The sequence below is a fragment of the Lepidothrix coronata genome, unplaced genomic scaffold (genome assembly GCF_001604755.1).
Source record: "Lepidothrix coronata isolate B3197 unplaced genomic scaffold, Lepidothrix_coronata-1.0 Scaffold1, whole genome shotgun sequence".
NCBI lineage: Eukaryota > Metazoa > Chordata > Aves > Passeriformes > Pipridae > Lepidothrix > Lepidothrix coronata.
In genome coordinates this window covers 17,220,743-17,234,414 of record NW_016690181.1, presented here as the reverse complement: position 1 = coordinate 17,234,414, position 13,672 = coordinate 17,220,743, and positions in this window count along the sequence as shown.

Here is a 13,672-nt window from a genome sequence, read left to right as displayed (position 1 = left end):
TGAGAAATCCAGTCCGGGTTTTCAAATCCATTCCGTACTTTTGAGAAATCCAGTCCGGGTTTTCAAAGCCATTCCGTACTTTTGAGAAATCCAGTCCGGGTCTTCCCCCACCCCCTCAAACAGCCCCGGGACTCCCCGACAGAGGCACCTCAAGGTGCGAACCCCCCAAGGTGACACCAGAACAGTGTCTTATTTATTGTAACAACCACGGAGGATCACGATGCGATGAATTTCTTCTGCTCTCTCTTGTGTAGAAATGCTACACGTACACAATGCAGACAACCTCAGGCCGCTGTGGGAGAACGGAGCCCCTCAAATGGCGGGAGGTGTCCCGGGAGGCGACTCAGCTGAGTGGGGGGCAGAACCCTGCGGAATCAAGCCAGGAGCCCAGGATGCCACGGCATGCCCACCTGATGGTTTCACAGCTCCCTTTAATCCCCTTTAGTCAGCTGGGAGTTGGCTTCACCTCTACGGTAAATTTTGCTGAAATTTTGTTCAGAATGGGTGTAAGGAAGGCACTAAGCTCCTCTATGTAGCCATGAGCTCAGTAGTCTCTCCACCCCACCAGAAAAAAAGCAGGAGCCATCTCCACCCCCTCCAGCCAGATGGCAAGGCTTGAGCAGATGCTAAACCCCATATTCAAAAAAGTTTCCCAGGGGTCAGATGCTTGAAAACAAGATTCGGCCATTAGCTGGTGGAAGTGAGTGCAAGTAGAACAGCAGGAGATGGTGAGATGAAGCAGGAAAGAAACAGTTGCTGTAATAGAGCTAAGAATACTAAGATCCTGAGTAAATGCTGAGGAGACAGATTTTTTACAGCTCTTACACCAATGTTTTACGAAAAATTTTTTAAAAAGAACTACCCAAAACAAACTAGGCAAGAAAACACAAAAATCTCTGATGTAAGGTTCTTCTGAGTTCAGAAAAACTGGACTTCTTTATAAACATCCTTTCAAAGGTGCAGGACTCCCTCATCAATTCTTACTTTTAACAGTTAACTCTGGACAGCAAGGTGGGGGCAAAGAGCAAGAGTTTCTTGTCAAGAAGACAATACTGGGTACTGAACAGCTCTTCAGTGAAGAAAGATGTAACAGGATCAAATGTCTAACAGGTAAAACTAGAGAATCTCTGAAAAAAATTCCCAGTGGCATTGGTCAGTACTCTCAATGTTTTCTAAGTGAGACTGGATGCAGTTCTGGAAGATAAGTTTTAGTGAAAACACAAGCTGTGCTTCAGTCAAACCAACAAGATTTGGGCTTTAATAAAAAATATGTGCATAAAACTTGAATTGCCAGTTTATACAGCATTATGTGATATAGATATAGATTATAGATAATGTGATCATGAACTGCACAATGTTTTGGGGTTTACTGTTTGCTTTCAGGTTTGATCTATCTGCTCCTGAAGGCTCAGTTTCCACAATGTGGAAGTCCAGCTAACCCAGCCCACAACCTGCTTCAGGCCCTGTGGGACAGGCAGTGGAGCAAGAGTGTCTGTAGCTACCTCACAGTTTCACCTCCTCCTCCTTCTCCTCTCTCATGCACTGTTTTCCAGCCTGTATATTTATATTTCATGGCCCTTAAGGAAAATGCCACTTACAAAGCTGCAGAGTGGTGGATCAGTGACACCCTTGAGACATAAGCAGGAGACAGTAGCTGGTACTTGTGGCACTAAGATGGCACTAACAGTTCACACTCTTTTCACGTTTTTAATTCAGTTGCACAACCACAGAAGTTACAAAGGCATCCAGTGGAATGAGTTATATTATTGTGAAATAAAAACTCTTGCTGAGGATCACAGAATTACTGCAAGTAATTTGACCTCAGAGTAGTGCTTGTGATCACTGTGTTCCCCAAGAATGTTGTCTCTTTATATGCATTATGGGCATGGCTTTATTTAATTTTTGCAGGGAAACAAGTGTGTTCTTTCCTTACCGTTCCTTAAGTGGGACCCCAAGCTCATCTTATATTTATGATTGTTCCTAAAATAGACACCTGTGAATCAAGTGTAATGATGACTTTACATTCCGAGGAAGCAAAGTTATAGAAAATTTAAGTAAAAGGAGTGTGCATTCATCACTTAGTAGTGTTCAAGCAGATGCTGATTTTTAAAACACAAGCTTTCTAAAGCAGTTTTTACAGTCAAGATGCAGCAGTAAACTGAAATTGTTCAGAAATAGTTGTGAAAATGTTCAAGATGGGGAACAGGCAAAACTTTCTGAAAGTTCCAAATGGTAAAAAAGTATATTTAAGCTATAACTTTAGCTGTATAACTAAGTATGTGTGCAAATGAGGCTTATGCAAGCTATATGTACATTTATCAAACTATAATATTTCATTCTATTTAGTAAGACAGAGAATTCAAGTTAGTCCTGTTTAGAAAAATTTTAGTCTTTATAATCATTTCCTGTTTCCAGGATTAAGACTGCAGTTTTAATTGTATGTTTGTGATTTATTACAAAAAAGAAAACACATTTTGTTTTTGCTTGCATGGCACAGTATTCTTTTTTCTTACTTTTCCAGCTTTTCCAACCTATCTTTTGCTCTCTCCTTTGTAAACTTGAGAAGACAGTTATGTGCACCAGTAAGTCAGTTTAATGAATAATAGTTTATCTTTAGATAAAAGACTAAATTGAACCTTTTAAAACTTTCCTATTTGATTTGCACAAGTAGCAAGTTCAAGAGGACAGCTAAACAGATATCCCTAAAATTCATTCTATGCCAAAATTTCAAGATTAAAATTTAGGCCAGGTAATTAGGTACATTCTCTCTAGTCCCTTCCCCATTTGATATGTAAACATTTTTTCTTTCATAGAAGAAAAGTACACAGAGAGTAAAGTTACCAGATTTCTGCATAATACAGGGAAGCAGGTAGATAGGAGAGGAGTCTTTTATGCAGGAAAAATGTAAAACCAGTTTTGTTGCTTTACAGAATATATACCTGAAATGATCAGAACTGTGTTAGGAGCAGAAGAAGAGGGCAGGTGAAGAATCAGAGCTACATGGCCAAGTGTGTTTCTTGGGTACCACTGCAAAGAGAGGAGACTGACTGTTGCTGGGTGAATTCTCTGTCTGTTGGAGAGGAAGCATAATAAAGCCAGGCTTTGTTATGGGAAGGCAGGGAAATGCTCAAAGCTTACTGGGAGAAAAACTGAGATGAGATAGTCTGTGTGGAGCAAATAAGATGGAAAGTTTACTTACAAGTACTAAATGCCTTTCTGTTTGACTCCTGATACAATAAGGGAATCATAACTTTTCATACATATTTTTAAAATAAAAAACATTTCATAAAAGTACCTTACTCCTTCATGAAATTACTTTGCTAATAGAAATAGCTCCATAGATCATAAGTCTGAGATAGCTGCTTATGTTAAAAGAGTCAAAAATAACAAAATTAGGGTTGAAAAAGTGCAGAATTCCTAGATAGAGCAAAGATAAATATCAGAATTTGAGTGTATTAAAACCACATTTTTATAAGGCCAAATTATTTTAATTTTCTGCCTTTACTTGCATTTTAGATATTATCTGATTAGCACTTTTATTAAGTGACTCATAGTGTTTACCCTTTGCAAGTCCTTACAATTCAGTCCTGCTGTACGAATGGGATTAATATGTTTTCTACTTGGTTATATTGTTTTAAATACTAGTATTTTCTAATTTAACAAAAGCAGTTATAATGCCGAGGAGGAGTGAACACAGGAGTCATTCTGACCCGTGTGTAAATTGCTAAAGAAATGTATGTGTTTTGTGAAGTGACAAGGTGGAAAACACTTGTCCCTCATTTCACTCTTCAAAGGCACGTGAACGATGCAATGCAGGACAACATCGTATTCTCAGGGTAGCAAGGAGCTGTGTCAGCTTCCTCTGGGTGCTCCTCATACCTTGGTTCCTGCTTGCCAGCATCCTGCTGTTCCACTCCTGGCCTTTCCTGAGCGGGATTCTTCGCTTCGGAATGTGAAATGAATTTTCATTCATGTTTCTGCTGAGTTGACGAGATAAAATAATGAATTGCTGCAGCTAAATCAAGGTCAAAGTTTATTAAAGTATTTGCAGGATATTGTATCACCAGTACAGTAAGTAACTGCACACAAAAAAAGCAAACATGCTGGTTCAGCTACAATAAGGATTTCTACAGAATAATGGCTTACCAGCTTTTTGTGGTTCTGATAAAACCACTTCCTGTAGATTCCTTTTATTTTCTCTGTGTTAGCCCTGCTCATTCAGAAACGATTACATCACATTAATTAATAACCTCTCACACAAGCACCTGACACTTCTTTTCTGTTTTTAGCCTGTTTTGTTGCAGGAACTGGGCCAAGAATCTGATCCTGTAGTCTGTCCACAGGCAAAAAGGAACATGTATTGTATGCAGTAGAAAACATGTGTGAGTTTCTTTATCACAGATATTTGCAGATCTGGATTTCTGCATTCAGACAGGCTGTTTGACAGGAAACTTGTCTAGAACTGGGTGCATAATGTTCAAGACTGAAATTAAGAGGCTTCCTTTACGGAACTGCCTTAGGTGAAAACAGTCTATTCTTATCAGACTGTCCCCATTTAATCTATAATCTGATTAATAACTGACTCTATGATGGTCATTTATTATGCTAGTAAGTGCTATCAGTCAATTTATAGCTTTTTCAATTAATTTAATAATTTCCCATAGGAATACACATACAGCAATTAATTTCTCAGAATGCTGGCAGCTTTTCCAAAATGTTTCAATGAAACACATTTTGACCCTTTTGATGTTGCTCTGAATTTTAATTATTTTTCATTGCAGATGACTGGTTTAAAGGTGACACTAATATATTTCATAAAAACTAACTATGGGTGTTGTTGCATATGGCAAGGGTGAAAGGTTTGTGCCTTGTGGATTGTTTATTGGCCCACTCATTATGGTTAGTTTCTGCAAGAACTTAAACATTAGAGGCCAGATCAGGAGAAACACTGGGCACTCTCAGTGCAGACATTTTCTATCTCATGGAAAGAGCAATCTAGGAGAAGATATGGCATGACTTTTTGCACATATTCTGATCAGACCGTGCATTCTTAAATTGTGAGTTGTGAAACACATCGTAACAGGAAAAAAAAATCCACCTAGTAACTTTTTCCATTCTGATCTCCAATGCGATTCATGCAATTTATTTGAAGGTTGCAGGAACTCCTTACAATATTGGAAATGTTTAGAAGTTCTAAGCTTTTTCACTGAAAGTTTTGCCCTTTTTCTTGCCCCCCCTTTTTTTTTAATAAAGTACTAGTGAGTTTTCCTTCTTTCCCTTATCCTTCTTTCTTCCACAACCTGTTTTACACTCCCATATTATCTGTACACCCTTCTCCATCTTCCTTTCCCTACCAGAATTGTTCTTCTACATTTTCTTCCTGAATGAAGTGTCTAACTACCATGCAACTTTTTCACAAATCTTTGGTTTCCACTTCCAAAGACCCCCAGGTTTTTCATCTCATCCTCCTCTAAGATAGAAGAAATTTTCAAATCAAAGTAGAAACTCTGATCTCTCTCATCAGATCTTCTGGGATCCCTGAGCTACACTTGGAATTAAAGCAAAGGATCAAGCATCCTGCAGTCTCTGCCTGCTGGCCACCAGTCAGCAGCTCATTGACAGTTGTGAGTAACTTCTCCCCAGGCTATTTCAATCTGGAAATTATTAATTCTGAAAAGTAAGGTGCATTTAATTTTGAAAATCTTCATTCAGATTTCCAGTGCAAATTGTGGAAAACTGCAGAAATAAGCCTGACCATACTGTTCACCAGCAGTGCTTTCTGACACACTGACTTCCTCTCCTGAGCAGGGGCACTGCCTCTGCTTTCAGTCCTTTTTGATTCCCCTGTATGTTGTGCTGACACCAATGCTGTGAGCAATGGCCCGTTGTGACCAGGAGAAAGAGTCTCTGCATTTATATGACTGAGCAATTAACTACATAGTCTTCCCTGATCCCACACATGTACACAGGGAAGAAGGGTGAATAAACCAGTGCCCTGTCACTGGTAGCACTACCCAGATTGTTGTCTGAGGTCTTGTGTTTTATGAAACAGGCTGCTCCTGACATCAGAGAACTGTCTTCCCCTAGTGTGATGTAACATTGTTTACCAACTTATGTAGGTAAGAGAGAAGTGTATTCCCAGAGCAGAAAACCCTAAGAACACAGTGTCACATGACCCAGTGCAACACTGAGACATTCTGCGCCTGAATTTCAGAGAGGCTGAGGTCAGAAGTTGGATACTCGGCATTTCTGAAAAGCACTGTCTTAATAATTTCTCCTTTGCCAGGCGTGGCTACCATAACATTGCTTAGGGGTGTTTTGTTATTTAGATAATTAATGAAAGGACACGCAAACCTTTTCTAACACTGAAGCAAGGTTTAATTTTATGCTTTGTTGGTCTGGTTTTTGGATCTATGTGCCTTTACTGCCTATTTGATCCTCCTTTTCCAAGCCAAATGCATTTACCAGTTCACACCAAAGGATGATTGAAACTGCCCTCAGAGGGGGACAGGAACAATGGTTGCTGGTAATGTAACCACTCAACTCTGCAATACCTTGAGACTGTTGACATTTCTGCTGAAAACCCAGTTCAGGTAACCAAGTGGTGTGTTGCGTGAAGACCACATTCCAAGAGCTGTAGAATAAACGTGGAAGCTGAACTGTTCAGATCTCAACAAGTTTTCATTTTTAACCTTTCCCAGTGTCTACTTGTATCTTAGTACTTTCAGTTATTTTTTTATAAACACATTTTCTCCTCTAGCTTCTTCCTTAGCATTAGGGGACAGAGTTAGGACCTCAGATCAAGGCAAATTAGAATAAAAGGAAGCTTTCTTTATGACAGTGCAACCTGCTTAGCTTACTTACAGTCAGCAAACAAAACGCAGAAAGGAAATACCAATTGACAGTTACAAAGATCTGACCCCTTGTGTACCTTTTAAGAACCTGGCAGTAAGAGGAGAACATTCAGGTCCTGCAGAGTTCCAGCGGGTGGTTCCACTTAGGCCTTTTTGAGGATACTGGAAAAAGCAGGTTAAAAAAATCTCGATTGCACTCTGCAGCATTAATTCCTGTCATTACTCCAGCAGATTAGATACTGTCAAAGATACACCCCCCAGCATGTGTTCAGCACTGGGAGGAGATCTGAAACTGGCTGTCCAGAGCAACAGTGTTTGTGCATTACCTTGACGTGAACCTTGAGATTTCCAGGTAAGGCACGTTATGGGCCCACCTGTGTGGATTCTGTGAGGTGGTTATATCAGGAACAGTGACATGGCCCACAGAAAGGTGACGGGATTGAGACTGCACAGAACAAGGTGCTCAGCTTCGCTATTCACCCCCTCCCTCTTGAATTTGTGTGCCCAAGAACAAGAATCAAAAGAGAGAAACTTCTGCCAACACCCCAATATATATCCTAAGCCTTGGTTTAACTGAGCAGAAACTTCAATTCCACATTTGTAGAAGCAGAATCTGTTACAGCATCTAGAGAGAAATTAAAATGGGTCTTTAAACAGATAAAAAATAGTGGTTTTTGCATAGAATAATACAGATTTGGGAACTTTTGTCCTGTAAACAGGTATGTCCAGCTATTGCTATAAATAAGAAATCCTTGAAGGAACATATCCCTTCTAAGAAGGAATATTTGAATTTTCAGCTATCTTAGTATAAACTCAGCTGCAGACAGGGTATAAATTGCATCATTACATTTAATCCTACCCTGGTATTAAATATGAATCATGACTAATGGGTGTACCCGGAATAAGGGCCTGTGTGTTCCCTACACAGAAATTTACAACTGTAGTAAAACCAATAACCCCCAGCTTATAAATACCTCAGCTGCAGAGAAGTGCTGCATGGCTGGAGTCTTGTTTTTGAGTCAAGCAAGGACTCTCCTTGCAGCTCCACATCTCACTCTCCTCTCCTTTTATCTGTCCCGATTTGGCCTCCCTGACCGTGCTCTGCTCTGTTCTCTGTGGGCTCTGCTGTGCTCCACAGGTACCTGCTGAGAGATTTGAAGGAGAGACACAGCAAGAATAAGGTGCCAGGAATTTTTTCTTGCTTTGGAAATATTTTGGCTTCCCTGAGATTCCCTGTACTGTGATGAGAATTTCCTCTTTTACGAGTATTTTTAATAAGAGCTTTGACTTTTTAGAGAAAGCGCTTTCCAAGACTGGAGAAAAAAAAAAAATCAGAAAAAAGGCCTCTGAAGGTTGGAACTACATTTAAGGAACCTGATGGAGCTTTCATGACCCTTAGTTGGGATGGCATAAGCTTATTACAGTGTCTGTTTCATTCTTAAATTGCAGGAAAACAAAATAACCTTTAATTCCTGTCTTTTTGCAGTCAAATACAGGATATAAGCAGACTAACCAGAAAAGTTTCTTTCCCATTTCATGCACGCCATTGGCACATGCAAAAGGAAAGAAAAAAAAAAAGGAGCTGGCTATTTAAGGTGATTTATTAACTATTAATTAGGAACAAGAGCTGCATTAGAACTGAGAATCTTGTTCTTATTTTTACCTTTTGGAATACAAACATTATGGCTATCTCTTTTATTGTGTTTCTTATTAATAAAGCAGTAACGACAGTAGGTACACGCTATTTAAAATGTGCATTTGTACATAAATCTGTGTACAGTGTATTGTCTGTACATATGTGCAGTATGTACCCAAACTGTACAACTGTGCATAAAATCAACATTAGGAGTTAAGAAACATACCTTCTATAAAAAAAACAAACAGGAGAGAAACAAATCTGAATACTTATATTCCTGAGCTCAGACTCAATTAATTTTAATGCTTACAAGTTTTGCTCTCACTTTCTGTTTAATTTTTTTTTCAGATTTTGTCCTTGAGCACTGACTTTCATAAATAAAAGCTTTCATTAACTCTCAGGTTCCAAAAAATTTCTAATCCTTCATTCACACAAACAGAGCTATCCAGCTACAAACAGGTGCTTATTTCTACTTATCTCACTTGGTGACATTTTTCTATTAATTTTAATCAGTGCATTTTTATTCCATCCTAAGTTGTTTTCTGTGAAGATGCTTATTCTCCAGTTCCATCCTCAAATTCTTTATTGTAACTAATGAAAGTATGAGCTCAGTAAAACACACAAACACACTTCCTTGCAAAGTACACAGGTTTATTTGGTTTAAATTAGAATTTAGATAGAATGACAATTGATGTTTGAGGTTTAATTTCTGACAGGAATAGCTTAGTTTACGCAGTGCTTGAGCATTTTTAATCGTGCTCCAGCAAAACCATGCTTAGGAGAACTGAGAAGCTGACTCTTCCAAAAGCTCACAACTCTGTTAAAGCTTGTTTGTATATGAATGCTGCATCCACACAGCTAAATTAATTCCACAGCCGTGCTCCAGGAGCAAGGCCTCTGGCCACCCTCCCTCCTGAACTGCTTCAAGCAATGTCCTCTGGAGTTACCAGCATTACTGCTGTGTTTGGGAAGCCACTGTCACCTCAGCATGTGACACCCAGCACCTGTGCTGAGAGACGACTCAGCACCGTCACTGGGCCTTGATGGACTCAAAACAGGGTCATTTCTTGCCATATTAATACAAAATAAAAATGTTAAAACAATGCAGTTTGCTTTGAGGTGGTCAGAGATAAGACAATAATAGAGGAAGGCAGGAGAAAAGGGTTCTAAATATACACTTCTACTCAAGAAATGATATGTATGATTTACTTGCTGATTAATGCTTCTGTTTTTTATCATTTTCAGCTAGAAGCTCTCAGGGGTAGGATCACTCTCAATCTCTCTACCTCCTTCCTCTTGCTGACAATTGCCATGACTCAGTCTACAAAGCCTCATCAGGCAATGTCAGTGACTCAGCCATGTGACATGAGCTCTATCAGTCCATCTAGGCGTGATTTAGAAAAGAAGCAAATACAAGTTTTTGTGATGTGGGAAGACAACCTTTTCAATCTGACAAAAATAAAACATTACATCCAACCACCCACAGAAGGAAGTGACTTCATATAGGTGACCATTTAGCTGCTGCCTTGGTAGATGTGGATATATTGTGTTACTTTCCAGCAGGTCAAAAAAGCCTTATTTTTGTTTTGTTCACAGATAATTTGAAAGAACTCATCTTCCAAGCTTAAAGTATATTTTCCAAAAACCGCTTCATATAAAGCTTGTGGGCACTTGCCTTATTCAGTCTCCAGGCTCTAAGCACAGAGAGTGCTGCTCCCACTGGTAAAGCAAACTCCAGCTGGAGTCTGGAGCACTTCCCTCATTCCTCTGCTGAACAAAGCACTGTCCAGCACGTGTTCCCTGTTAGGAAGGGCTTAGAAAGAGACTGCAAAACACAGGGGAGGTTTTAAGTTGTTTCTTAAGTTATAAGGGGACACTTCATACATGATGGGAGTAAATCTATTTTCGGTCCACAGCAATCCCTCCCAGTACGCTGTGGAGTGAAGCTGTTTCCGGCAGTGCTGATCTCAACCATGTGTCAAAAGTTTCTTTGTTACTCACCGAGTTTCAGTTACCAAAACCCTTCCTCTTCTGAACACATAAGGGATGTGGCCTACGGTGATATTTTTCATTCTTTGCTTCCTTTCCAGTAAATGAATCCAAGTTAATCTTTCAAATAGAGCTCCTGAGTTATTTTATTTACAGAGCAAGTCCTAAGGAACATTCCTCAGACATGTCCTTTTTTTTTTCCTGAGCGAATGCAGAGGTTCTGCTGATATTTGTTAGGCGTGGACATCTTTGGAGGGGACTATTCAAATTGTCAGCAGATACTAAACACCACCGACAGTTTTAAAGTTTAGTGAAACAGCCAACAGATTCCCAGCAGCAGTACCTCCCCAGCAAGGAGAACCAAGAACAGCAAAGAACATTCTAAGGATCTGCTGATGGTCTAGTCTAATGAAGTTTGTGCAGTACTTTTCAACTTTAAAGTGATCTAGTTAATGAATCCTTAAATTTCACTCTGGCTGCAATTCAGAGAGCTGGAGCTCTCTAACAGTGAGTTGATTAGAGTTATCTTCTCTATTTTTAATGAGATGTGCTAACACTGTGAGCTTATTGCACGGTCAGCATCCTGGGAATCATCTGTAAGCCATGTGCCTTCTCCTAAATGGAAGAGGAAACACGGAGTAAATCTGTGTTGAATTTGTTTGGGATTTGTGCCCCACCATACAATTCACTACACCACAATGAGAGACAGTCCTTGCAGCATTTACAATCTACATCTTTTAAGCTGTGGTACTCTTTTTTTTTTTTACATCTTTCATTATGTGCCTTTCCCCCTCTATTTCAGGATGACTTGGTAAACATTTCTCTGCATGGTAATTTGATTTACATTTTATTTCCAATGTTCTTCAGTTTAGTTCTTCTGTCAGAAGTTATCCAGACAAGAAAGAAGTCCCAGTGTTTGAACCATTTAACCTGGAGTATCAGAAGCAATGGGTCAATCAAAGAGAGATAACAGACATGATGTGCATTTACAATAGGGGAAAAAATGCTATTTTCTACCGTGTCAGCAACTCCCATCTTGCTAGTATGTACAATTTTCTACTGAAAGGGTTTGAAAAAACAAAGGATTCTGTCATCTGGCATCAATGCCCAGAGCGGCAAGTTCATAGACCTGACTGGCTTCTCAGGGCACTAGCATTCCTGAAATATCAATTACAAATATTAAAAGAACAAAATTACCTGATTTAATGAAATTATTTAAATAATTTGATTCTAAATATAAGAAATTCTGAGTAAATAAAAGCTTCACATGGAATTTGCTCATGAGTTGAAGCCCTATGTGGAATCTGATCACACTTTATAGTTTGGATTATTTCCTCCCACTGCATTTGGCAGGGGCTGTACTTGTGTAATAGCATATTAGACTATTTAGATCTTAAATGAATCATCAACTTCCTGTAGACACTTGCACTGTAAAACCAGTGGGTTTTGTACATGTAGTAATAAAGCAATGCTTTTAAGAGGTCTGCCAAGGTCTGAACTGCATCTTCCTCACCGCTTTGAAACGATTTGTGATGTCAGGGAGTACAATCTGTAAATACTACTGCTATGAAATTACTTATCTGTTGTATCCTGTACGAGAAATTTTAAGAGAGATGTTTAGTCACAGTATAAAGGTAGTTGCAGACGGAGTATCAGATAAATGAGGCTGAAGTTAAATGTGAGTGTCCAGCTCTCCCATGAGAGTGCTCCTTCTGGAAGAAGAATTTGAGGAAGGGCTGGAGATTTATAAGCAGATAGAGCTGGAAAAGAAAAGAGAGGATGACACAGCCTCCCTCAGCCAACACGTCTGCCCAGAAGCTTACGCAATGTGTGTTCGCACAGTTCCAGTGCTCTCCCTGGAGAACTGCTCCTGTAACACTCTGTGCTGGCCGGGGAGTTGGAAGGTTCAGGGATCTCCTACTGCCAGAAGATTGCACGAGGAAGAGGTGCTTCGAGGTCAAATTCAGCTTGAACGCCAAGGAATCTGTAAACACTGGGAAACAACTCTCTGGCTTTTCTGCTGGATTTCAAATCTTCTTACTGACAGGAAGCGACATGAGGAAAATCCTGAGGCTACTGGAGTTTTCCTTCTTGACAGAAAAGAAGCTTTCTTTAAAAGAGAGGAACAAATCGACTCGAAAACCTAAAAGCCTGACTGTGAGAGTCAAACAAGGTTATTCCTTTTCCTCAAAGCCCAGCACTGTCCCAGCGCCAGAGCTGGAGCGGCCCAGGGGCTCCCGCTTCCTGCTCTCTGAGGGGAGCTCCAACTCTCCTTCGCAGATGTAAAGACATTACCGAGGAAAAACAAGCTCCCAGACGGATTTTATCCCGATGCCCTGTGGCACGATCGACGCTGGAGCGAGTCCAGAGGAGGGCAACAGAGCTGGTGAAGGGTCTGGAGCACAAGTCCAGCGAGGAGCGGCTGAGGGAGCTGGGGATGTTTAGCCTGAAGTAAAGGAGGCTGAGGGGAGACCTTATCGCTCTGTTCAAATCCCAGAAAGCAGATTGTAGCCAGATTTGGATTGGCCTCTTCTACCAGGCAACTAGTGACAGGGTGAGAGGACATAACCTCAAGCTGTGTCACGGGAGGTTTATGTTGGACATCAGGAGGAATTTCTTCACGGAAAGGGTGATGAGACATTGGAACGGCTGCTCAGGGGAGGCGGTGGAGTCACCATCCCCGGAGGTGTTTAAGGAAAGACTGGACGTGGCACTTAGTGCCATAGTCCAGTTGACAGGATGGTGATCAGTCATAGGCTGGACTCGATGATCTCAGACGCGTTTTCCATCCTAATTGATTCTGTGATTTATGGAACCTCAGTGCAGCCTGGGCCGCCCGCACCTTATTTATAACTACTGAGCGCACTCCGTTACCGTAAATACCCTCATGGGCACGACCACTAAGGGAAGTTACCGTAATTACCGCCAGTAAGACGCCACGGCATTTCAAGGACGTGAAGCCCAACACGTGCTCCCGTATATCGCAGCAGAGCCGTAATGCCCCGAGAAAAGCGCATGCGCCGTGCGGCGGCGGGGGCGGGAGCGCGGCCGCGACCCGGTGGGGTGAGGAGAGGAGAGGAGGAGCGGCCGGTCCCGCCTCCTCCTGCTCCTCCTGCTCCTCCTGCCCGCGGCTCTCGGTGCGGCCGGTCCCGCCTCCTCCTCCCCGCGGCTCCCGGTGCCGCCGAGGCCTGCC